The sequence below is a fragment of the Callithrix jacchus genome, chromosome 6 (genome assembly GCF_049354715.1).
Source record: "Callithrix jacchus isolate 240 chromosome 6, calJac240_pri, whole genome shotgun sequence".
NCBI lineage: Eukaryota > Metazoa > Chordata > Mammalia > Primates > Cebidae > Callithrix > Callithrix jacchus.
Genome location: NC_133507.1, coordinates 68,061,855 through 68,087,744, shown reverse-complemented (window position 1 = coordinate 68,087,744; position 25,890 = coordinate 68,061,855). Strand labels below are relative to the sequence as shown.

Below are 25,890 nucleotides of genomic sequence, written 5' to 3'. Positions count from 1 at the left end.
TGTAAACTTCTAGATCCAGGTCAGCAATGTCTCTCTCATTGCTTGATTTCCTTCCTTCCCTTCCCTCCCTCCCTCCCTCCCTTCCTCCCCCCTTCTTCTCTTTCTTCCTTCCTTCATCCCTTCCTTCCTCCCTACAATCCTCCTTCCCTCCCTTCCTGCCTTCCTCCCCCCCAGAAAAAATTAGTGTATATTTAAAAGAGTTTTCTAAGAAGATGAAGAATTTTTTTAAAAAAACTTTATCTTCCAGTAATCTCTGGATTAGAAACTATTCTACCCTATCAAAGTAGGTAGCCTGTATTATAAAAATAATACAAGAGTAACAGTAATAATAAAAACTAACCACTTTCCTTTTGTTTGTAATTCCCTGGTTTTCCTGAGCTTTCCCTTCAGGTATTTTGACTCAGGTTTAATCAGATTTTTCTACATGATTTGCTAGCCATGGGATGGTCTGTATATTTAAAATTGAAATCAGTACATTTCAGCCTCGCTTACAGCAGGATCTTTGAAAGTCATATGCCTATAATATTTTTATATTTACCTCTAGGCCTTAATACCTTCATATTGCAAAGGTTTTTGTTTGGTTGTGTTTTGTTTTACCCAGGAACTTGAGTCAGTAACAGTTACCTATTGCTCTCTAAACTGAAAAACCATTGCTATTTCTGTATGTCCTACATACATATTGGAAGTGTCCATTGTATTTTGAAGTGGATATTACTGTAAGCATAACTGGTGGATGAGGATGATTGATAGGTTGCCACTGCATTTATTTTTAACTTCCAGTTGAGAGAAAAGATAGATGTACACCTGGCAGTTTTGGTTCTGTGCATTGTCTACCCCCTGCCCCACACTCAGCTTTGTGTCCTTATGGGGGCCCTATTAGGTAATGTGGTAAATTGCTCTTGTAAATTAGATGAGAGACTATAGTATCATGCTTTTGTTCACAGTACCACAAATGCCTTTTAGATAATACCTAAGAAAGATTTTATAACAGGAATATCTTGTTTCATTTCTGAAGGGACTAAAACAATTTTTTAAATACTGGAATCGAGTTAGAGGAAAATAGCCATTTAACAAATCAATTTAAAGGAAATAAGAATACCAAACACATAAAAAACAAATATAAAACTTGAAGTGAAGAATATGTTTCTTTTTGCTTATTTTGTGTTTACACTCTTCCATCATTTTCTTTAATGGTTTGGGGTTATATTTCTATTTTCTCTATATAATTATATTTAAGTGGTGATTACACACCTTTTTATTTTCTTTCTGAGTTTTTTACTTTATGCTTTAAAGGCCATATGTTTAGTTTTGGGTATGATATTGTGAATATTGTACCACATTAGAATGTAGTATCACTAAACACTCCTTTTTGACATTCTTGAATCTAAACATATTTCTTATTAATAAAAGAAAGAAGATATAAAGTGAAGGAAAATATAAATTATAAAACTAGCTAATGGAGGTAGAAGCTAGGAAAATGTGGGGTGGAGATGGGAGTACAAAAGGGGAAGCAGGACATTCTAAATATATGATTACATTGTGTGTGTTGCAGGACATTACAAACTTGGAGTAGCAATATAAAATTTATTTTATCTGCACATATTTTGTTTTGATTCATTTCCAAAGATGTCAAAACAATGTAATCTTGTCAAATCATTACAATATGAAAATTCTTAAACAGCTATTGGTTTGATCAAGAATTTTTTATATTTGTGTAGAATTGGGGAGGCTGTATATTTCATAATTATATACATTGTTTGTTAATAGATATTTATAACATTTGTTTTTTTTCTGCAAAGAAATTTCCTGAGGCAAAGAAACATGATCTTGGGGAGCATTTCTCCAAGATTAGCTTTAGGCTTTGCTTTAGATTCACACTAGTGAAATGTTAGGCTTCAATTAGGGAATATTTTTAATAGTGGCCATGGTCTACTGGACATGGAAAAGTAGAAATAAGAAGCTCTGGTATTCTAACTCTGAGTCTTGTTCAAATCCCACATTATTGTACTGTTTTCTTAGTAAAATGAATGAGAGTTTTGTTCATCTCTTTAATCATGTCACGAAAATTATTATGAAGCTAAAAACAAAATAGTTGAACCTTTTGTGCAGTATTATCATTGAACTCATAGCTGAAAGTCACTTGGGCTAACAAATAATCAGAACAGCATTTGTGTTTAAATCTTGGTAAATTGTACGATGTTGATACAAGATCAGATTGGATATTTAATATCTAATGAGTGAAGCAATAGAAAATGGTTTTTAGAATTTGTAACCAGATATAATGACACATGTAGAAACTATTATGGATTCTATTACAGTGGCTTCTTGTAAATAAAGTCCTTTTAGTATATTTAGAGTCTATGGTATCATTGCTAAACTACGTTAGATCACTTAGATATTTAGTTCAAATTTGAAAACAAACTTTTCCCATAACATTGCTCTCCTTAAAACTGCTGTGAGAGACATATTAGGAATTAGAATGAAAATATTTATGGAAAATGTTGTCTAATTATTGTCTAAATTTAGTGGGATTTTGTCTCCTTTTGATTCTTCCAATTTTTAGGGTGTGAGTTAATAAAACATTAGAGAATTACATAGTACCATATTTGCTTTTATAGGCAAAGCTAATTTCTTTAGCTTACTTTCATTTAATTTCATATACCTTATTTATATATTCAATATCCTTAATGAACACAATTTTTGTGTGAGTTTTTGAAGCTTTGGCAAACAGTCTAAGAAGCAGAGGCACCATCAAAAAGTTCTATTTAATATTTTTATTTCACTTTAATGAATGTGCTACAATTAAAATTTGAAATATATTTCTAAAATAATCTTGTATGTAATTTAGTGTGTAAGTTATTTCAGAGATTGAGGAATGTATTTCTGTTAGCAGAAGGGAAGGAGTGTAACTGGAGCCACCCTATGAAAAATGGGTTTAATCCAAAAATAGTAGCGGCTTTTGATCAATGCTACTGTGGCAAGTCCTTAGAATGAGTACATTTTCCCTGTGGAGTTGATAGTAAGTGAAATAATCATGCACTTTAACTTTTCAAAAGAGTTTATTTTACTTCATTCAATTTTCTTGAGTTTTCAAGATCATATATCTCAGAAGCTGTGTAATGTAATGATGATGAAGGTAAAATTAATATTTTAGTCTTGACCACAGCATTAATAGAATAATATTTTGATTGGAGCCTGCTGTGGTGTTCTGGATCACTAACTAAATATGACACTTTTGTTCTAATATTGGTGGAATCGTTTTGTTTATGTAGTTAAATTCTGTATGAAGTGATAATTTTTGCAAAAAAAGAGGAAATAGAAAAAGACAAGATAGGTGAAGACCTATGGAGAAAAAAAAGCATATTTGAATATTGATTGGTTTCACTATTCATATTAGGCTCTGGGGATTTCAGTTATGGGCTTCATATGTAGTAGTAGGCACAGTTCTCAAAAATGGTCAAATCTTAAGGTATTTGACAGCTGGAAATAAATATTTATTTTTATTTAAAAATATATACTTAATTTAAATATAAAAATTAATTATTTTACACAAGCTAACTCCATGTGTAACACTGAGCCATAGAAATTGGCTTGTGTGATTTGAATAGTAATCCTGAAGGTAGCTAATAAAACTACAAAGAATCCACAGGCCATCTTTTCAGTACAATTTTTGTGTTGGTTGTTATGTGCATCCAAATGTTTGCTTTTTCTATGTTCAAATTCAGGTCTTTTTGTGGAAAACCCTATCTATAGACCATATTTTTTTATATAGATATATATATATAGACTATATTAATACAGTATTTGAAAAGTTTTAATAGGAAATTATTATATTGTAGTGATACTACTTGTGATTTCTTTTTCCTTACCTATAAATGAATATGTATATTTTCCAGTATTTAAATTTTTAATGTTAAAAAAAACCCAAAATAATAAAACAAGGAGCGGTAGTATATGTTTTTGATATAGGCCAATCTGAATTGAGATGAAAAAGCTGGGAGCTGTTATCTATTTCTACCTTGTTTTCTTCATCCTATGAAAAAGGAGGGAAGGCAATATATGGATAAATTGTCTAATTTTATGATGTTATTTTAGCAAATATGAGTCAAACAGTAATTGCAAATAATGAACTGTTTTTGGTAATATCAAAATTAACCTGTAGCTTTCTCCTGACAGAATATTGTACCAAAAAAATTTTTAGAAGCTTTGAAATGATACTCTCTTTGTTAGAGTGCCAGTTCTTTTGGTATGTGTTTCTTTTTGTCACCTGGGGCAATTTTTCCAACACGTAACACATGTGATTTTTTTTTCTGCATTTGGAATAATCAGCTTTTCCCTGTGCTCATTAAGGGGTAAAAAAACTGCAGCCAAGGTATTAGCACAAAGCAAGGTATTAACAGGACCCATTCTCTACCAAATACCAAGTTCCTTTGTCTACCACCTAATTAACATACTTTAATGAGTTCACTAAGTTTAATGAATACTTCATGTAAAACTCAGCACTTTCTACCTCCTAGATAAATCTGACACCTGATGTAACAGATCTGGTTGATATTATGAATAATTCATGAGCTAGTATTTCTTAGATAACAAATAAAAAAGAGTATGAGACATTTAATATGGAAGGAGTTCTTAAAAATTTGCTATCTACTTACTGGAACATACTATAATTCTTTCCAGAAATCTATTGAAATGCATGTTTTAGCTAATAATAGCTTGAAAGAAACAATGTAATTTATGTAAATATATTTCTCCTAATGTTAATGATTTTTACAATGCCATGAACCATTTAATAGTAACACTTACTGCTTATAAGTTATATTCTATTAATAGTCTTGGTTACTTTGACACTATTGGGTTGGTCTGCAAAGTCTTTTTTAGTTTTAAGATGTGAATAATAAACATTTTTAACATTAAAAAATGACTTTTTGAACTGTTGAGTTTGGAAAGGGTATCTATAATGATATTGATCACTGTTATTGATATCGGACTAATAAATGTAGATGTGTAGTTGGTGTATTCACCTCAATGTGAAGCATTCCATTTCCAACATGTTGAGGGATATAATCAATTTTATAATTTTAAGCACCCCCACACCTGGGAGTTGGGATCTGTTTCTACCTTGTTTTCTTCATCCTACTGAAAAAAGAGGGAAAGAGAAATGTGGATAAATTGTCTAATTTTATGATGTTATTTTAGCAAATATTAGAAATATTTGCAAATATTATTACTGTGTTTCATATTCTGTTCTAGGAGCTGGTAAAACAGAAGTGAAAACTAATGTCTCTGACTTTCAAGGGCTTAGACTCTAATAGGGAAGATGAGTTAATTAATAATTGCATTAAGTATGACAAGACCTATGAAGGAAGTTATCAGATACAAACACTTAATCATTTATGATTTAGCAACAAGAAGTAAGCTTTAATTTGACATTGCACAAGGTGGAGTAGGAAGATACTGAGACATTCATAACATTTCAACCATATGTCCAGTGTAATCTACAGCCATAAGCTAGAGTTGTGGATTTGTATAACATTGATAAAAATGTACCTATCACAATGAGTGGTAGCAATTACTTTGAGAAAATATATACATTGAATATATATGTACATATATATGTGTGTATACTGCCACTTTCAAGTAATACTGCCATCATTCAAACTATTTTTGCTCTTCTTTTGGACTTGTCTTCAGGTCCTATGACATACTGTTTTGATTGTGGTAGCAGATATTCATGTTTTGAGGTTGTATTTAGTTTTTTAAAAGAACCAGAAATTACTCAGAATAAAATATGTTGTTTAAGGTAGCTAAACAGGATAAAATCATTCTTGTTTGAAATAACAGTAGAATAATAAATGTTCAATCAAACAAAAGTATTATGTGAGACAGGATCTTTTTTTTCTGTACTTGTAAACTGAGTTTAAAGGTAGTTTCAGAAAAAGTATTGTTATACATTGCATTATAGCATCAATGCTGGTACACGTTGCTTTGGTAATGGAAGAATTGTAGTTGCAGTATGTATATGTTAGTTGTCTAATAACCACTTCGGCAAGGAAACTTTGAAATACTTTACTGATTAAAGTATGGAATGTCAGATTTTCAGTGTCTGGTTCAGGTCTAACTGTATTCCTCGAATTTTGGAGTTAAGACAATGCAACTGAAGGGGAGAGGAAGGGAGGAAGAAACTTGAAGATTCATCTAAGGAATGGGTGAAGGCATCAAGAAAATTTAGCTGGGAGAAGATAGAATGTCGAGAGGATATGATAGCTGTTTGAAGTGATCTGGAGGGCCTTCACGTCGAAGAATTAGGTTTTCTCCATGTGTGACAAGAGCACAATACCAGAGCCAGAGAGTGGATGATACAGAGAAACAGTTTACCCCAAAGTGGAGCAGGCAGTCTCAGAAGTAGTGATTTTCTCACCATTGGAAGTAGTCAACTAGAGAACACTTGATCACTCTTGATAATTTTGAACAGGGACTTAAAATAGATTTAACTGGTGCAGGGAATCCATAACTTTCATTACATGTATTTCAATTCTCACATGTTGGAATATATTTAATTTATAGTGTTTTGGAACACATTACTTGATTTTATTTTATTTTCCCAGAGAATATAGATATGCAAAATTTCACCCTTTTTAGAGGAGTCTTTTATAGAATATTTCTAAATGTATTAATTTATCTTTATTCCTGGTTCTCTGCATTTAGTTTGTGCAGAGAGCTAGGGTTCCATTTTCACCTTTCAATTTATTTCACTTTGAATGTTCTAAAGGATGCCTTAATGCATTATTAAATGTGCATTATGTCATCCTATCAAGTTCTAGGTTTTCAAGATTTATGATAAGAGTTTTGTGTAGAAGGTCTTTTCCCTGTTTTATATATGCCTCATGTTGAAGCTTGCCTTCTATATTTGTGATAAATTAGCTTCTGAATATCATTTGAAATGCTAGACACAAACTGTATGGCTATAAAACAATTTCAGTATATCAGATTAAACGATTTATTTTTAGCTCACTAGTTTGATTGTCTTTTATTTTTGTAAAGAAACAGCTAAATTCAATGTCTTTCCTACCAAACTGGGATTATGGGATCATGTATGATTCGTGGCCTTTGTAGGCAAACATTGCTTATGCAGGAACACTGAAGGATATATCCAAGTAAAACGTCACTTGGTCTCTTTCACTTATTTAAGGATTTATACATATACATGCAGACACACATACACAGAGATGTACATATTATACACATATATACACACAGATATACACACATATATAACATAAATATGGATTAGTGTTTTATTGGACTGCCTCTTTTCAAGTCCAAGTAGAAGAATTTGGTAATTAAATGTGCCACAGTTACTTTTGCTGCAATTAATTTGGCATATAAATACTATTGTATACATTGTTAATGTGAGTAACATACTTGGATGTAGAGATCATTTTGTAGTGATGGACAATATTTTGTGATATTAAATTGATAATAAAATTATGTGGCATATAAACATAGGGCATAGTTGATATTTTAAAATATGATAAACCTTCACTATTTAGGGCAGGCAGAGGAAAGTATGTTGCTCTTATTTTTGTTTTAAAGATGAGGCTTGCTTTTGCTTCCAATGTATAAATAGAGTGAGTTGAATCATTATTTAGAATACCAATCCAGGCCTCTGATTGGATGACACAGTAAAATTGAATAGACTCATTATGAAGCCATGGTTTGTTATATTCAGCAATGGTTTGATGTATTTTGCAAAGACTAAAGAAAACCATGACCTCATTTCAGGGTTATAAATGCAAGATCTTATGTTAAACTGTGTTAAAATCCTGGTTCCATTGTCTACTGTCTGTGTATGTCTTGCTGTTTCTAATATCCTCAGTTATTGCATCGATAAATTTGTTGTAATATATATACCCACTTCTTGGCTTTTGGTGAAGATAAAATAAATTAATACATGAAAAGTCCTTATAATAGTGTCTGGTCCACAGTAATAAATAATATTATCATTATTATTTTAGTCTTTAGGGTCTTTACCAGTATCTAATTTTCTGAGAAGGAACCCTTTAAGTTGCTGTTATTCAGAGCTCTCATGCCCTCCCTTTTTCCTTTTTTCTCTTCCTCCCTCTTTTCTTTTCTTCCTCCCTTTTATCTTCCTTTTTTTTCCTATCCACAGTGTTTATTGAGCATTTACTATGCTCTAGACATTGGATATAAGAGGAGGCAATTTCTATTTTCTCTTTTCATTAAGTATGCAAAATCTGTTGGTCTAGATTTTGAGTTTTTCGGTCATTCCAAAATGAATGAGTCAAGTGTATTAGAATTTTTGAAACCTCACTTCCTCCTATATTTCAAGTTTTGAGTCCTTTCTGTGCTTGGTCAGATTTTATCTCATGTGTACATAATTTACCCCCTTAGTAACCTTGTTTATAAATACTAACAATGTATTATGAGGTATTTATAATATAGGTTTATAAATACAAACAGGGCATTATGACATCACAAGGTTAACTCTGCAAGTGTTTTTATAGTTTAATCCAACCCAGTTTCCCTTTCTTAGTTTTGCAAGACATTATCTTACTTCTCTTGAGCAAATCTGTCTCCATACTTTTTCTCATGTAGTTCTTTTGACTTCAGTATGACATTTCCTGTAATTAAGAAATTAAATTCTCCAGGGTCCGGATCAAGCCTCCCTCTTCTATATAGCTTTCTCAGACCACACTAAAGTGTAAGATATGGCTTCCACTTCTAAGATCCTGTTGTGTCCATTTGAGCCACATGTATGTTCCTTGCCGAGTGTATTTTTTTTTGAATGCAGGACCCATTTTAATATTTCTTTGTATCGTTTCCCCAATAATTTGGAACTGAACAGCAACAGTGATAATAGATCATTGGTAAACATCAGCTCTATGGTCTATATGTGTCTCCCAAAATTCACATGTTGAAACTTAATTGCCAGTGTGATAGTATTGAAGAGTGGGGCTTGTAAGAGGCGATTATGTCATGAGGGCAGAGCTCTCATGGATGGAGTTGAGACCCTTATAAAACAGCTTGAGAGGTTCTTTCTCTTCCAACTCTTTCACCATGTGAGGATAGCTTTATCCCCTCCAGAGGATGAAGCAACAAAGAGCCATATTTGGAGCAGAAAGAATGGGCTGTGAGCAGATGCCAAACCTGCCAGCACCTTAATCTTGGACCCTCAGAACTGTGAGAAATGCATTTCTATTGTTCATAAATTGCTGTCTTAGGTATTTTGATATAGCAACATTAATAGATTGAGACAATCAGCTGATTTGATTAGTTGACACAAAGAGCAGTTCTTTTGCCTTTCTTGTTGTTAAATATAATGTAAATTCAAAAATTATCTGACACTGGGGATTATTAGAAGAGGAGAGAGAGGGAGAGAGAGAGAGAGAGAGAGAGAGAGAGAGAGAGAGAGAGAGAGAGAGAGAGAGAGAGAGAGAGAAAGAGAGAGAGAGAGAGAGGCAAGTGCTGAAAAACCACCTGTTGGGTACTATGCTCACCACCTGGGTGACAGGATTATTCGTACCTCAAACCTCAGCATCATACAAAAAATCCCATGTGACAAGCCTGCATATGTAACCCCTAAATCTAAAATCTAAAATAAAAATACAAAATAAAAATTGTCTGAAAATAATCCAACTCCATTAAACATTTTTCATAGCATTTCAGAGTTTAGGAAACTTATATCTTTTAAATTATAGTTATAGTACTTGGCACTAGAGGGGACACTTAAATGGTCCCACTTAAATGATATCAAGGTACTTGCATTTGAGAATGATCAAAAAACCCTGTAAATCAAGCCGGAGGAAAACAGGTTCTTGAAAAGTGGGAAGATATGTGTTTTGGTAGTGAGGGAAAAGGACTGTTTTATTTTGATCATGTGAATTAGGGATTGCTTCAAGAAAGTTGCACTTGAGATGAGCTTTGACTTTTTAAAGGAATCTGTGAAAAAGAGAATGGGGGGTGTGGACAACCTGTCACGATAAGCATGTAGGGTACATGGTGGGATGTACTGAGAAGTGCAGCTGGGCAAAGTGCTTTGGGATCAGTTCATTAAAGACCTGATGGCTTTGAGAGCAAAATAACATGATCTAAAATGTTTAAGCATGACAGCTCTGGTAATCTCTTTAGAGACTAAATAAAATTTGAATATTCTGAAAAGGAAACTTTAATTTTTTTATTGCATTTTAGGTTTTGAGGTACATGTGCAGAACATGCAAGATAGTTGCATAGGTACACATGTGGCAGTGTGATTTCCTGCCTTCCTCCCCTTCACCCACATCTGGCATTTCTCTCCATGCTATCCCTCCCCAGCTTCCCCCACCTCCGCTGTCCCTCCCCTATTCCCCCCAATAGACCCCAGTGTGTAGTGCTCCCCTCTTTCTGTCCATGTGTTGTCATTGTTCATCACCCGCCTATGAGTGAGAACATGCAGTATTTCATTTTCTGTTCTTATGTCAGTTTGCTGAGAATGATGTTCCCCAGATTCATCCATGTCCCTACAAACAACACAAACTCATCATTTTTGATGGCTGCATAATATTCCGTGGTGTATATGTGCCACATTTTCCCTGTCCAGTCTACCATCAATGGGCATTTGGGTTGGTTCCAGGTCTTTGCTATTGTAAACAGTGCTGCAATGAACATTCGTGTGCATGTGTCCTTATAGTAGAACGATTTATAGTCCTTTGGATATATATCCAGTAATGGGATTGCTAGTTCAAATGGAATTTCTATTTCTAAGGCCTTGAGGAATCGCCACACTGTCTTCCACAATGGTTGAACTAGTTTACACTCCCACCAGCAGTGTAAAAGTGTTCCTAATTCTCCACATGCTCTTTGGCATCTGTTGTCTCCAGATTTTTTAATGATCACCATTCTAACTGGCATGAGATGGTATCTCAATGTAGTTTTGATTTGCATCTCTCTAATGACCAGTGATGAAGAGCATTTATTCATGTTTGTTGGCCTCATGTATGTCTTCTTTTGTAAAGTGTCTGTTCATATCCTTTGCCCATTTTTGAATGGGCTTGTTTGTTTTTTTTCTGTAAATCTGTTTTAGTTCTTTGTAAATTCTGGATCTCAGCCCTTTGTCAGATGGGTAAACTGCAAAATTTTTTTCCATTCTGTTGGTTGCCAATTCACTCTAATGACTGTTTCTTTTGCCGTGCAGAAGCTGTGGAGTTTGATTAGGTCCCATTTGTCTATTTTGTCTTTTGTTGTGAATGCTATTTGTGTTTTGGTCATGAAGTCCTTGCCTACTTCTGTGTCCTGAATGGTTTTGCCTAGATTTTCTTCTAGGGTTTCTATGGTGCCAGTTCTTATGTTTAAGTCTTTAATCCATTTGGAGTTAATTTTAGTGTAAGGTGTCAGGAAGGGGTCCAGTTTCTGCTTTCTGCACATGGCTAGCCAGTTTTCCCAACACCATTTATTAAACAGGAAATCCTTTTCCCATTCCTTGTTTTTGTCAGGTTTATCAAAGATTGTATGGTTGTAGATATGTTGTGTTGCCTCCAATGCCTCTGTTTTGTTCCATTGGTCTATATCTCTGTTTTGGTACCAGTACCATGCTGTTTTGATTACTGTAGCCTTGTAGTATAGTTTGAAGTCCAGTAGTGTGATGCCCCCCACTGTGTTCTTTTTGCTTATAATTGACTTGGCTATGCGAGCTCTCTTTTGGTTCCAAATGAAGTTTAAGGTGTTTTTTTCCAGTTCTGTGAAGAAGGTCATTGGTAGCTTGATGGGTATAGCATTGAGTCTGTAAATTACTTTGGGCAGCATGGCCATTTTCACAATATTGATTTTTCCTAACCATGAACATGGAATGTTTCTCCATCTGTTTGTGTCCTCTTATTTCGTTGAGCAGTGGTTTGTAGTTCTCCTTGAAGAGGTCCCTTACATTCCTTGTAAGTTGTATTCCTAGGTATTTTATTCTCCTTGTAGCATATGTGAATGGCAGCTTGTTCTTGATTTGGCTCTCTTTCAGTCTGTTATTGGTGTATAGGAATGCTTGTGATTTTTGCACATTGATTTTGTATCCTGAGACTTTGCTGAAGTTGCTTATGAGTTTTAGGAGTTTTTGGGCTGAGAAGATGGGGTCTTCTAGATATACTGTCATGTCATCTGCAAATAGAGACCATATGGCTTCCTCCTTTTCTATTTAAATACCCTTTATTTCTTTATCTTGCCTGATTGCTCTGGCTAGAACTTCCAGCACTATATTGAATAGGAGTGGTGAAAGAGGGCATCCTTGTCTAGTGTCAGATTTCAAAGGGAGTGCTTCCAGTTTTTGCCCATTCAGTATGATATTGGCTGTTGGTTTGTCATAAATAGCTTTTATTATTTTGTGAAACATTCCATCAATACCGAGTTCATTGAGGGTTTTTAGCATAAAGAGCTGTCAAATTTTTTTCAAAGGCCTGTGCATCAATTGAAATAATCATGTGGTTTTTGTTTTTGGTTCTGTTTATGTGGTGAATTACGTTTATAGACTTGTGTTTGTTGAATGAGCCTTGCATCCCCGGGATGAATCCTACTTGATCATGGTGGATAAGCTTTTTGATTTGCTGTGTCAATCGGCTTGTCAGAATTTTATTGAAGATTTTTGCATCTATGTTAATCATGGATATTGGCCTGATATTGTTTTTTCTTGTTGAGTCTCTGCCAGGTTTTGGTATCAGGATGTTATTGGTCTCATAAAATGTTTTGGGAAGGATTCCCTCTGTTTGGATTATTTGGAATAGTTTCAGAAGGAATGGTAACAGTTTCTCTTTGTTTGTCTGGTAGAATTTGGCTGTGAACCCATCTGGACCTGGGCTTTTTTTGTGTGGTAGGCACGACTTCACTTAATTGCTGCCTCGACTTCAGACCTTGTTATTGGTCTTTTCATAGTTTTGGCTTCCTCCTGGTTTAGGCTTGGGAGGACACAGGTGTCCAGGAATTTATCAATTTTTTCCAGGTTTACTAGTTTATGTGCATAGAGTTGTTTGTAATATTCTCTGATGATGGTTTGAATTTCTGTGGAATCTGTGGTGATTTCCCCTTTGTCGTTTTTTATTGCATCTATTCGGTTGTTCTCTCTTTTCGTTTTTATCAATCTGGCTAGTGGTCTGTCTATTTTGTTGATCTTTTCAAAAAACCAGCTCTTAGATTTATTGATTTTTTGAAGTGTTTTTCGTGTCTCTATCTCCTTCAGTTCTGCTCTGATCTTAGTTACTTCTTGTCTTCTGCTGGGTTTTGAGTTTTTTTGATCTTACTCCTCTAGCTCTTTCAATTTTGATGATAGGGTGTCAATTTTTGTTCTCTCCACTCTTCTCATGTGGGCACTTATTGCTCTATATTTTCCTCTAGAGACTGCTTTAAATGTGTCCCAGAGATTCTGGTATGTTTTGTCTTCGTTCCCGTTGGTTTCAAAGAATTTCTTTATTTCTGCCTTCATTTCATTGTTTATCCAGTCAGCATTCAAGAGCCAGTTGTTCAGTTTCCTTGAAGCTGGGTTGTTCTGAGTTAGTTTCTGAATTCTGAGTTCCAACTTGATTGCACTGTTGTCTGAGAGACTGTTTGTTATGATTTCCGTTGTTTTGCATTTGCTGAGGAGTGATTTACTTCCAATTATGTGGTCAATTTTTGAGTAGGTGTGATGTCGTACTGAGAAGAATGTATATTTTGTGGATTTGGGGTGGAGAGTTCTGTCTATCGGGTTTGCTTGTTCCAGGTCTGAGTTCAAGTACTGGACATTTTTGTTAATTTTCTGTCTGGTTTATTTGTCTACTATTGACAGCGGAGAGTTAAAGTCTCCCACTATTATTTTGTGATAGTCTAAGTCTCTTTGTAAGTCCTTAAGGACTTGCCTTATATATCTGCATGCTCCTGTATTGGTTCCATATATATTTAGGATCGTTAGCTCTTCTTGTTGTGTCGATTCTTTTAACATTATGTAATGTCATTCTTTGTTTGTTTTGATCTTTGTTGCTTTAAGGTCTATTTTATCAGAGATGAGAATTGCAACTCCTGCTTTTTTTTGCTCTCCATTTGCTTGGTAAATCTTCCTCCATCCCTTCATTTTGAGCCTTTGTGTATCCTTGCATGTGAGATGGGTTTCTTGGATACAGCACACCAATGGGTTTTGGCTTTTTATCCAATTTGCCAGTCTCTGTATTTTGATTGGTGCATTTAGCCCATTTACATTTTGGGTTAATATTGTTATGTGTGATTTCAATACTGCCATTTTGATGCTAGCTGACTGTTTTGCCAGATTCTTCATTTTGTTGATGCTCTTTAGCATTTGCTATGTTTTTGGAATGGCTGGTACTGGTTTTTCTTTTCTATGTGTAGTGCCTCTTTCAGGAGCTCTTGTAAAGCAGGCCTGGTGGTGACAAAATCTCTGAGTCCTTGCTTGTTCGCAAAGGATTTTATTTTTCCTTCACTTATGAAGCTCAGTTTGGTTGGATATGAAATTCTGGGTTTAAAGTTCTTTTCTTTAAGGATGTTGAATATTGGCCCCCCCTCTCTTCTGGCTTTTAGGGTTTTGCCGAGAGATCTGCTGTGAGTCTGATGGGCTTCCCTTTGTTGGTGACCTGACCTTTCCCTTGGCTGCCCTTAGTATTTTCTCCTTCATTTCAACCCTGGTGAATGTGATGATTATGTGCCTTGACGTTGCTCTTCTTGTGGAATATCTTTATGGTGTTCTCTGTATTTCCTGGACTTGAATATTGGCCTGCCTTGCTAGGTTGGGGAAATTTTTCTGGGTCATATCCTGAAGAGTATTTTCAGCTTGGATTCATTCTCTTTGTCACATTCAGGTACACCTATCAAACATAGGTTAGGTCTCTTCACATAGTCCCACATTTCTTGGAGACTTTGTTCATTCCTTTTGCGCTTTTTTCTCTAATCTTGCTTTCTCATTTTATTTCATTGAGTTGATCTTTGACTTCTGATATTCTTTCTCCTGCTTGGTCAATTCTGCTGTTATGACTTGTGCATGCTTCACAAAGTTCTCGTGTTGTGTTTTTCAGCTCCATCAGTTTACTCATATTTGTCTCTAAGTTGTCCATTATTGTTATCATTTTCTTAAATCTTTTTTCAAGGTTCTTAGGTTCTTTGCACTGAATTAGAACGTGTTCTTATAGCTCACAGAAATTTCTCATTACCCACCTCATGCAGTCTGATTCTGTCATTTCATTACACTCATTCTCTGTCCAGCTTTGTTCCCTTGCTGGTGAGGGGTTGTGGTTTTTTGTAGGAGGTGAATTGTTCCAGTTTCAGGTGTTTTCCTTTTATTGCTCTGGTTTCTTTTTATCTTTGTGGATTTATTCACTGTCATCTGAATAGTTGCTGACTTTTCTATTGGGTCTCTGAGTGGACGTCCAGATTGTTGATGATGAAGTATTTCAGTTTCTTAGTTTTTCTTCTAACTGTCTAGCCCCTCTGCTGTAGGACTGCTCAGGTCCACTTCAGGCCCTGCTTGCCTGGGGAACACCTGTAGAAGCTGTGAAACAGTGAGGGTTGCTTCCAGTTTCTTCTTCTGCTATCTTTGTCCCAGAATGATGCTCACCATATATCAGACTGATCAGTCCTTTGTGAGGTGACTCTTTGTATATATGTGGTTCAGGGAGCTGCTTGAGGATACAGTCTGTACTTTATAGGAGCTCAAGTGCTGAGCTGTGATCTCTGTTGTTCATTCAGGGCTGCTAGGCAGGTATGTGTAAGTCTGCTGCAGCAGAACTCATAAAGCCCCTTTTTTCCTCTGGTGCTTTGTCCCAGGGAGTTAGCACTTTATATATGAGTATCTGTTGCACTGTCCTGCCCAGCAAGGAGGCAGTGTAGTCACTGCCTGCTTGCAGATGCTATGCTGAGCTGCTCTGGGCTCCGCCCTGCTGCCCTGGGCTCCACCCTGATGCCGTTTATAATTCCCTGTAGTTCTGTTTATATGGGTGTGTTTAGAACTGCCATGGTGATGGTGGCTTGCCTCTGTAATGGTGGACTCTTTCTGTTATGGTGGGTTGCCTCAGCAATGGCAGGCTGTGTCAGCAGTGGCAGAGTACCTCTGTAGGGGTGGAGTGCCTTGGTAATGGTGGATGTGCCTCCCCCATTTGTTGGAGGGCCAGTTTAATCAGGTCAAGGTGTACTGTGAAATATTTGATAGAAATACCTGAGTAAAAATGTTATCATGGTTATCAATATAGGTAGTATTTTTAAAAAGAGAAATTAGCATTATCTTAAAATAATTGTCTAGAGGTGTGAATGGGAAGGGAAAGAATAAACACTTTTTCAAAATTCTATTAAAAGTACAATCTGGTAAGATTTACCTAGCAGTCATGAATATGATCTACTTTGACAAACAGATTAAATCAACAATGCACCTTTGCTTCTCTATTTCATTCAAATGCCACATAAAAATTAGAAAGCTTTCCTTGAAACACAAGAGTCTTGGGTATAATGTATTTAAGTATTAATACATTTTTAAAAATGAGGATTAGAAGTTCATGAACAATGGCTGGGCATGGTCGCTCCCACCTGTAATTTCAGGACTTTGGGAGGCCGAGGGGGGCGTGAGCTCAGGAGTTCAAGACCAGTCTGGCTAACATAGTGAATCCCCGTCTCTACTAAAAATACAAAAATTCGCTGGGCCTGGTGGTACACGCCTCTAGTCCCAGCTACTCTAAAGGCTTAGGCAGAAGAATCGCTTGAACCTGGAAGGCAGAGGTTGCAGTGAGCCAAGATTGTGCCACTGTACTCCAGCATGGGCTACACAGCAAGACTGTTTCAAAACAAAACAAAACAAAACAAAATGAAGTTCACTAGCAAATATATTTTTAAAAATCTATATTTAAAAATAGATAAGTTTTAATGTAACAATCACATTTAATATCAGCTAAAATGATTAAAAACCATGATTGTAAGAATCATTAATTGGATACGTATTCATTTAAGGCAGCATGGTGCAGTAAAATGGTATGGAATGTGGCTATATGCAGGTCTGAATTTGAAACACTTCTAGATGTATGACTTGAGAAAAATATCTTAACCTCTCTGAACTTCAGTTCTTTATCTGTAAATGGGATAAAAGTTCCTAACTCACAGCATTGTGAAGTAGCATTGATAGTGCATTTAATATGGCACCTGATAGGTACTAAATGACTAATGTACTATAGCTGATATTTAATAGATAGTAGCTCTTATAATTATTTCTGCTGCTGCTACTGCCACTGTTGCTGCTAAGCACTGTGCAATAGTTTAGCATAATCATCTTTAGGTACCTGAAGAAAAGTTTGATTTCTTTTTGAAAACACTGTTCTAATTAAAGGAGAGATAGATTGTTGGTCACCTGAAATTATATCACAAAATATTTTGATTTCATAGTATGATTGGAAATCCATGGCAATGGGGTCAAGAGGAGAAACATAGGCATGGTCTGTTTATATACACCCTGATTTGGGAAGCAAATCATCTTCATCTTTACCTTTTGCAATTATACAAATACTTTCGTTGAGTACCTGCTGGATACAAGCTACTATCTTATGTCCTGAGGATATAGCAGCGAATAAGACAGAAATGACTCCTGCTATTAAAGAGTTTACATTCTAGTCAGAAAGACAGATGCAAAGAACTAAGGGAAATAATTTTGTTAAGTCCATTCAGGCATTAAAAATAAAGCCAAACCAAACACCTTAAAGCATGACATTTCTCAAAATGGGCAAACATCTAGTACTTGTTTCTCCTTCCAAGTTACAGCAGCCTAATGGGACTTTAATAAAAACTTTTTAACACAGTAGGCCTGTCCCACTTCAAGGATCTTAAAAAATAAAATCCATTTTAATATTAGAATTGTGAAGTTGCAATCAGGTTAGGTCACTGTGGCTGTAATTAATTTTGTGTGACAGTGGTCTGTAAATCCAGAGCTTGCATTATGTGATAAGGGGGCAGGCAACTCCTACCTGCTCACTGACTTAATTGTGCCCCTGAGACCTTCTGGAAACCTCATGAGTTTCCTCCCATTTTTTTTTTTTTTAGTATTTTACTCTCCAAAGATGCCACAGATGACTTTCATTATGGTGATTAACTTTCTGATGGAGGGGGAGTATACCCGAAGCATTCTCACATGGCATCTGCCTAGCTCAGATAGCACAGAAATAGCACCCCAGATTTCCCAGGATCCATATCTTGCCTCGGTAGCATTTTTCAAATAATAATTTTTCAGGAATAAAAAAATCAGCTTGATTGTTATTTATTTTGGAAGACAGTCATAGGATTTAAAAAATAAGATGTAAAAGTAAAGAAACGACATATGCTAACCCTGTTAACCATGTGACTTTATGCAAAGCTCTTGATCTCTTCAGGTTTACTTTTTCCTCATGCTGTAAAATAAGAGCACTACTAGATCTTTTTAAAGCTCTTTTTGAAACCTTCAAGAATTCTATACTTTTGTAATTCCATGGACCTTTTTCTCATATTTTCTGTTAAATAATTTCTATACTTTATTTAAATATAAAATAGTTAATAGTTCATGTATAAATAGTTATTTTTTTCACTTTTACTGAAAAAGCATGAAAAACATGCATGGCATATGCTGTTTATTTTTAAAGTCATTTCAATAGAAACATCATATATCAAGATGACTTTGTTCCTCCATGCCTATTTTAAATTCTTCTCCCACAAGTATTTGAAGCCCTCAGTGAAATCATGCATTTTTTCCTTTTGGGTTTTTATTCAGAATCAGAATTCTGCTTTTTAGTCAGCTGGACTAGGAAAACACCATTTATGCTAAATTGCTACACTAGAACCTCAGGACCAAAGACCATGGGTGGATTTCAAGTGTTCCATGAATCACTTGAAATTGTAGGTAAACACTTTGTGGGTATGCCTTGTATACTTATGTGGGCAGAGAGCTGTCATCAGATGATCAAAGGAGCCCATAATCCACCAAAAGTTAAGAACTACTTTTGGCATCAGACAGATCTGCAAAACAGTGTAACTTTGAGATTCTTGGTAGCCCTTATAATATAACATGGGATCAGGGAGAATGAGAATGACTGGTTTATGTCCTTTCTGAAAAGACTGTGGGCTGTGTCATGGAATGTGGATGCGGATTTTGAAATGCCATTTAAAATAATTTGGTCATTTATTGACTTTTTTTGACTACACTTTTGTTGTTGTTTGTATGTCAAACTTCTCATTTCTATTTTTTTTTTTACTTTCTGTTTCATATATTATGGCAAATTTAGGTGGTATGGTAATACTTGGTTATCTTTTCTATCTAGGAAACTCACTTTGTAGCTGAGACAGATTTTTAAAACTATATTATAAATTAAAAGAAGTTCTTTATTCTAGAGGCTAAGGCATATAAGTATTAAGTACTCCATTGACATAAATTGAGTTTATTTATTACAAAATGGAATGGGCTGTCCCTTTACTTTGTAGGGTTTAATTTTATATATATATATATGTTGAAACGAATTGATATCAGAAATTTACCTTGATTCAAAATTTCTAAGAATTACTTGTAACTTGAGTTGCTTCACAGAATAATCTTCAGATATGATTGGAAAATGCAGAGCTGGCTCTCTGCTCCTCCTGTTCGACAGATAGCCACATCTTGTCTCACACCGCCAGCCACATCCCTGATACACCATGGGGAAGCTGAAGGTTGGAGTCAACGGATTTGGTAGTGTTAGGTGCCTGGTCACCAGGGCTGCTTTTAATTCTGGTAAAGTGGATATTGTCACGATCAATGATCCCTTCATTGACCTCAACTACATGGTCTACATGTTCCAGTATGATTCCACCCATGGCAAATTCCATGGCACTGTCAAGGCTGAGAACGGGAAGCTTGTCATCAATGGAAATCCCATCACCATCTTCCAGGAGCGAGATCCCTCCAGAATCAAGTGGGGCATTGCTAGCGCTGAGTACATGGTGGAGTCCACTGACATCTTCAACACCATGGAGAAGGCTGGGGCTCACTTGCAGGGGGGGATCCAAAAGTGTCATCATATCTGCCCCCTCTGCTGATGCTCCCATGTTCGTGATGGGTGTGAACCATGAGAAGTATGACAACAGCCTTAAGATCATCAGCAATGCCTCCTGCACCACCAACTGCTTAGCACCCCTGTCCAAGGTCATCCATAACAACTTCGGTATTGTGGAAGGACTTATGACCACTGTCCACGCCATCACTGCCACCCAGAAAACCATGGATGGCCCCTCTGGGAAACTCCACTCTGTGGAGTGATGGCCATGGGGCTCTTCAGAACATCATCCCTGCCTCTGCTGGTGCTGCCAAGGCCATGGGCAAGGTCATCTCTGAGCAGAAAGGGAAGCTCACTGGCATAGCCTTCTGTGTCCCCACTGCCAACATGTTCGTGGCAGACCTGACCTGCTGTCTGGAAAAACTTGCCAAATATGATGACATCAAGAAGGTGGTGAAGTAGGCATCAGAGGGCCCCCTCCAAGGCATCCTGGGCTACACTGAGCACCAGGTGGTGTCATCTGACTTCAGCAGTGACACCCATTCTTTTACCTTTGATGCTGGGGCTGTCATTGCCCTCAATGACCACTTTGTCAAGCTCATTTCCTGGTATGACAATGAATTTGGTTACAGCCACAGGGTGGTGGACCTCATGTCCCACATGGCCTTCAAGGAGTAAGACCCCTGGACCTCCTGCCCCAGTGAGAGCATGAGAGGAAGAGAGGCCCTCGCTGCTGGGGAGTCCCTGCCACACTGAGTCCCCCACCACACTGAATTGCCCCTCCTCACACTTTCTATGCAGACCCCTTGAAGAGGAAGGGGCCTAGGGAGCCCCATATTGTCGTGTACCATCAATAAAGTCCCCTGTGATCGTCTAAAAAAAAAAGAAAAGAAAATGCAGGGCTGTCATGCTCTACACTCATGTTTGCAGTTCTATGTAAATGATACCCTCCAGGGTGTGCTATATATGGTGATTCTGGGTACATGGTATAAATATATCACCTCTTAGCCTATTAGGGGCTCTGAGAAGCTCTATGGTAACAGTTTTGTTTATTTGATTACACAATTTAAAATATATATAATATTACAATGGTTTCAATATGGTTTGTTTGGCCCTGCCATGTCTCATGCTAAAATTTGATCCCCGGTGTTGGAAGTGGTGCCTGATGGGTGGTGTTTGGGTAATTTGGGTGGATCCTTCATGAATAGCTTGATACCATTCTCTTGGAAGTGAGTGAGTTCTTTCTCTTAATTTTCTTGTTTGCTGAAAAGAGCCTGACATGTCTTCCCCTCTCTCTCAGTCCCTCCCTCACTATGTGAGCACATGTGGCTCCCCCTTGCCTTCCACCATGAGTGAAAGCAGCCTGAATGCCTCATCAGAAGCAGATGGTGCTTCTTGTACAGCCTGCAGAACCATGAGCCAAATAAACCTCTTTTCTTTATATATGTATATGTAAAATTACATATATATATGTAAAATTTTATGACTCACCAAGCCTCAGGTATCCTTTTATAGCAACACAAATTGACTAAGACAAATATCTATTACTATTTGATGAGGCTGGTGCTTTGCAGAACACCAGAAAAATACACTTTACAAGATATCTTGTTCTTGAGCTACAGAATATTTTTCAAGAGAACATACTGCTACAGAATGTTTTCTTGAAATATTCAGTTCATTATGGATTGGGAAGACACTCAGAAAGTTTTCTGAGAATTTCTATAAGTTTTTGGTCAAGTAGTAGGGGGTAGCATTTATCAAGCACTTATTATGTATAAGTCTTTATCTTAGGGCTTAACATCAGTTATCTTATTTAATCTTCAAAATAAGTCATGTGATAGGTGCTATTACTATATTTATTTTGTATATGATAAAACTGGTACATAGGGAGTTAAGTGGCAGCAAGACTTGGCACAGCTAGTGAATGACATGGTCAACAATGAACCTGGACAGTTTCACAATGGCACATGGGACATTTCTGTCTATGATTCTTACCCTGTCAGTACAATGATACTTCAAGATGAGATAATAGACCACAGGGAGGACAAGAGGTATATCCTGAAATCACATGGCCCTTCCTTTCTTTATCTGCTGTGCTCATGGGGTCTGTCAACTTCTGAAAGCTTAAATAGGAGGCTTTTTTTTGCCCATTATTTTCACCCTCCCCATTTTCTTGCTTTTATCTTTTATCGCTGTGCATTTAAAATGTTAATTTTAGACAGATATATCTTTCCTTATAACCTGACTTCCTTTAGGCCCAAATGAATTCCTCTGAGGACCCAAATCTGTCCTAGTCTGGGTGATTGGCTTAGATAATAAGTCTGGGAAGTTGGGAGGTGACAAGGTACAAAACAAGAATAGAGCATTGCATTTTAACTCAGAAGACTCATGAATATCTTCTAAGAGATAAAAAAATGCTTTGCCTCCTTAAAAATGTAATTTTTACTATTTATAGAGCATAAGTACTGTACATGTGAAGCTGAATGCTCATCAGTTCCCCTCAGTAATGGTTTTAAGTAAGTAGAGAAAAAGTTGTTTTTATTAGTGTCAACGTGAGAGAGGACACAGATATTTTAAAAACTTTTATTGACTTATATGTACAACAAGGTGCATTAATCTTATGTGTACAACATGTAAATGTTCACATATACATATGCCTATGTAACCATCACTCTGATCAAGGCATACAACTTTTTTAACACTCTAAAAGACTCTTCCATGCTTTTTCTAGTCAATGACCTTCTTCACCAATAGATAACCATTATTCCAATGTCTATAACCATAGATTAGTTTTACCTCTTCTTGAGTTTCGTATACATTGAAGTAATATGTATGAACTCTAGTGTCTGACATCCTTTGCATATCATCATGTCTGTGAGATTCATCCGTGTTCTTTCATGGAGTGGTTTACTCTTTGTTCTACATAGTATTTTATTATATGAACTTACCACAATTTATGTATTTGCCTATTTTACTATCAATGGACATTGGATTATTTCCATTTTTGGCTGTTATGAATGAAACCAATATGAACATTCTCGAACATTTCTTTTTAATAGACATGAGAAGCCTTTATTTTGGGTATATAACTAGGAATGAAATTGTTAGAATGTGAATGCATTTTAGCTTAGTACCTATTGTCCAACAGTTTTCCAAAGTGTATTTATCAATTTACTTTCTCACCAGTAATCTATGAGAATTCCAGTTGTTCCATGTACTTGTTAGACTTTGGAATTGTCCGTCTTAAGTTTTAGTCATTCTGGTGTTCAGTGACATGGATATTTTGTGCACAGGGAGATTTTAAGACTCATGCACTCTAGGTTGTTTTATTCAACAAATAATTATTTAAAGCTTATTGTTTTTAATGTATGCAAATGCATTTAGTGCTGGCCCATAGTTAAAGGTAGCAAATCATATTTTCTTAAGGAGCACAAAATGTTTGTATTTAGTAAATATTTACTAACACTTGTTAAGTACTTAGCAGCATACTTAGTGATGGGAAGGATGCAAAAAGTAAAAATGGAAGCCTAGTCCTTGCCCTCAATGATAGTACAGTCAATTTAGGGAGGTGGAAACAGTGTACATTAAATTAAAAATTCAAAATTACATTATTAAATGTAAGTTCTGGGTCCTAAGTAATAAACTGTAAATAGTATAGGAAGAAGGAATTGAAATTAGTGTTCCTCAGGTTACCTTTTAAGATTCTTTACCTCAATTTCTCATGTTGAATTAGTCACTATATGCTGTCATTTCTGCTTCCTAAATCTCTGGAATCTGCATTTATTTTAATTTTTTACCTCAATTGTAGGTCAACATGTCTGTGTGTGTATAGTATATTAAACTGCCATTCCATCGGCTTCTCTGCTTTTATTTTGAGTTCTCTTTTATTCATTATTTTATCAGAATATTCTTCCTGAAGGCTAGGTCTTGTCACTTGTAGTCACTCTACTGCTTAAATTCTTCAGCTTTTTCCCATTGTTTTGGGGTCAAAATCAAACTCTTCAGCATTTCACCTAGGACTTTATAATACTCTAGCCCTGGCCTATATTTCTAACATTACACCTTGCCACTTCTCACAAGTGTACATGCAATTTTTTTATATCCCTTGAATTACTTTCATTTTTCTGAATCCACTAAAATATGTCATGCTTTTGCATATGGTGTTTCCCTTTGTATTTATTTTCCATAAAGACCTGGATTGAGGTTCACTTCATCTGGGAAACCATTTTTGATCCACTATCTATGTCTGGTCAAATGCTTCTTCTCTGTGCTCTGACAGAACCCTATGTGTTCTGGTCACAGAGTGTTGTAGTTGTTGATTCACTTATTCATTTTCTCTACTGGACTGTGAGCTTATTAAGTGCAAGATTGCTTTGATCCCCAGTGTTAGAAGTAGTGCCTGGAAGTGGTCATTCATAATAGTAAATAAATATTTAGATGAGCTGGAATTTAAGCCATCTGCTGGTATATGTAAAGGATTGTAGTAGATGAGCAGGATAGGATAAAGTATTTCTAATAGGTAGAAGATACAGCAAAACCATGGCGGTGGGAATTAACATTGTGTGTACAGCGAATAGGAGAGGTAAGTGGGTCAGTGGGTGGGGGAAAGATGGCCTGTGTTGGAAGTACTGAACTGGAATGGCTAGTTTATGTCAAAGAATATGGGAGTAAAGTCTGAAAAGGTAGGATGAGGTCAGATAATGGAAGGCCTTGAGAGTCTGATAGAGTTTTAAGCTTGATATGGATGGCCAGAGGGAGTCATTATAGGTTTGGATAAGGGGGTAATGCAATGAAAGCAAGTTTTAAGAAATATTTTTGATGCATTTATTAATGTATTATTCCAGCTTTATTAAAGTATAATTTATAAATAAAAATTATATATAAATTGCATACAATGAATTATTTATATATATGTATATATTAGGAAATGAACAAGGAATTTTTTTTTAATGGCAGTCTGCAGAATGAATTTTAGAGGAAAGGCTAGAGTTAGTGAGATCAAATAGAAGGCTTTCATAGTAACCTAGATGAGAGGATGAGAACTCAGGCAATGGTAATAAGAGTGCAGTTACAGAGGAAGAGATAGATACAAGTAACATCTTAAAGGACAAATTAATATGACTTAGCAATAAATGAGACATAACTTCAACTTGACTTTCCTAAGTTCAGCAAGAAGACAGGAGATACTGGCTTACCCAGTGTAATTTAAAGAATATCAAATGGCAACCTTCTCTCTTTTTCATCTTGCTTGAAGTCAATGCCACTTACTTCAAATTCTCATTATCACTTACTGTCCACCTGAATCCATTTATAACTAACCTAGAGAACATAATGGACTCTCAATCTTCATTTCCTGGCAGTTGGCTGCAAACATTTATGCTCATGACTCATAATTCCTCATCATCACAATTTTGCATCAGCCATGCACTGTTAAAAACTTAATCATCATGTGGCATTCATCCAGCTAGAATCAGAGACTCACAGAATTTTGGAACCAGACAGGAATATACAGTTGATATTCATTTTGGAGATGAGGATCCAAGGCCAGAAATATTAAGTGACTTAGCTAATGAAACATGGCTAGATACTTCTAGGTCTTCTGAATTTAATTCAGTATACTTTTCATTAATATATATTTTTTAATCCTAAATTTCTATGTTCCAACACATGGATAACCATTTCTTAGGTCAAAAACTTAGTAACTTTGCCCTCATATTACTATACTCACTGAACAAGTTCCTTAGCTTTACATGATTCCTGCCCTAAGGTGTTACTGTACTCAATTAAACACCTTCTGACCACATATAACTCCTTGTTTCATCTGCAGGACATTTAGACCTGTTTAAACACTCTCTTTTCTAATATACTAAGCTTTCTCACATTTTAACCTTCTGATGTAATC

General features: G+C 35.9%; 1 protein-coding gene and 1 pseudogene across 32 annotated transcripts in view; both read left to right on the top strand.

Annotated features, from left to right (window-relative positions):
- The window catches only part of SLC4A10 (solute carrier family 4 member 10), a 422,038-nt gene that overhangs the window by 45,397 nt on the left and 350,751 nt on the right, over positions 1-25,890 (top strand). The window lies entirely within an intron of this gene.
- LOC144576651 (glyceraldehyde-3-phosphate dehydrogenase pseudogene) lies at positions 19,579-20,792 on the top strand (annotated as a pseudogene).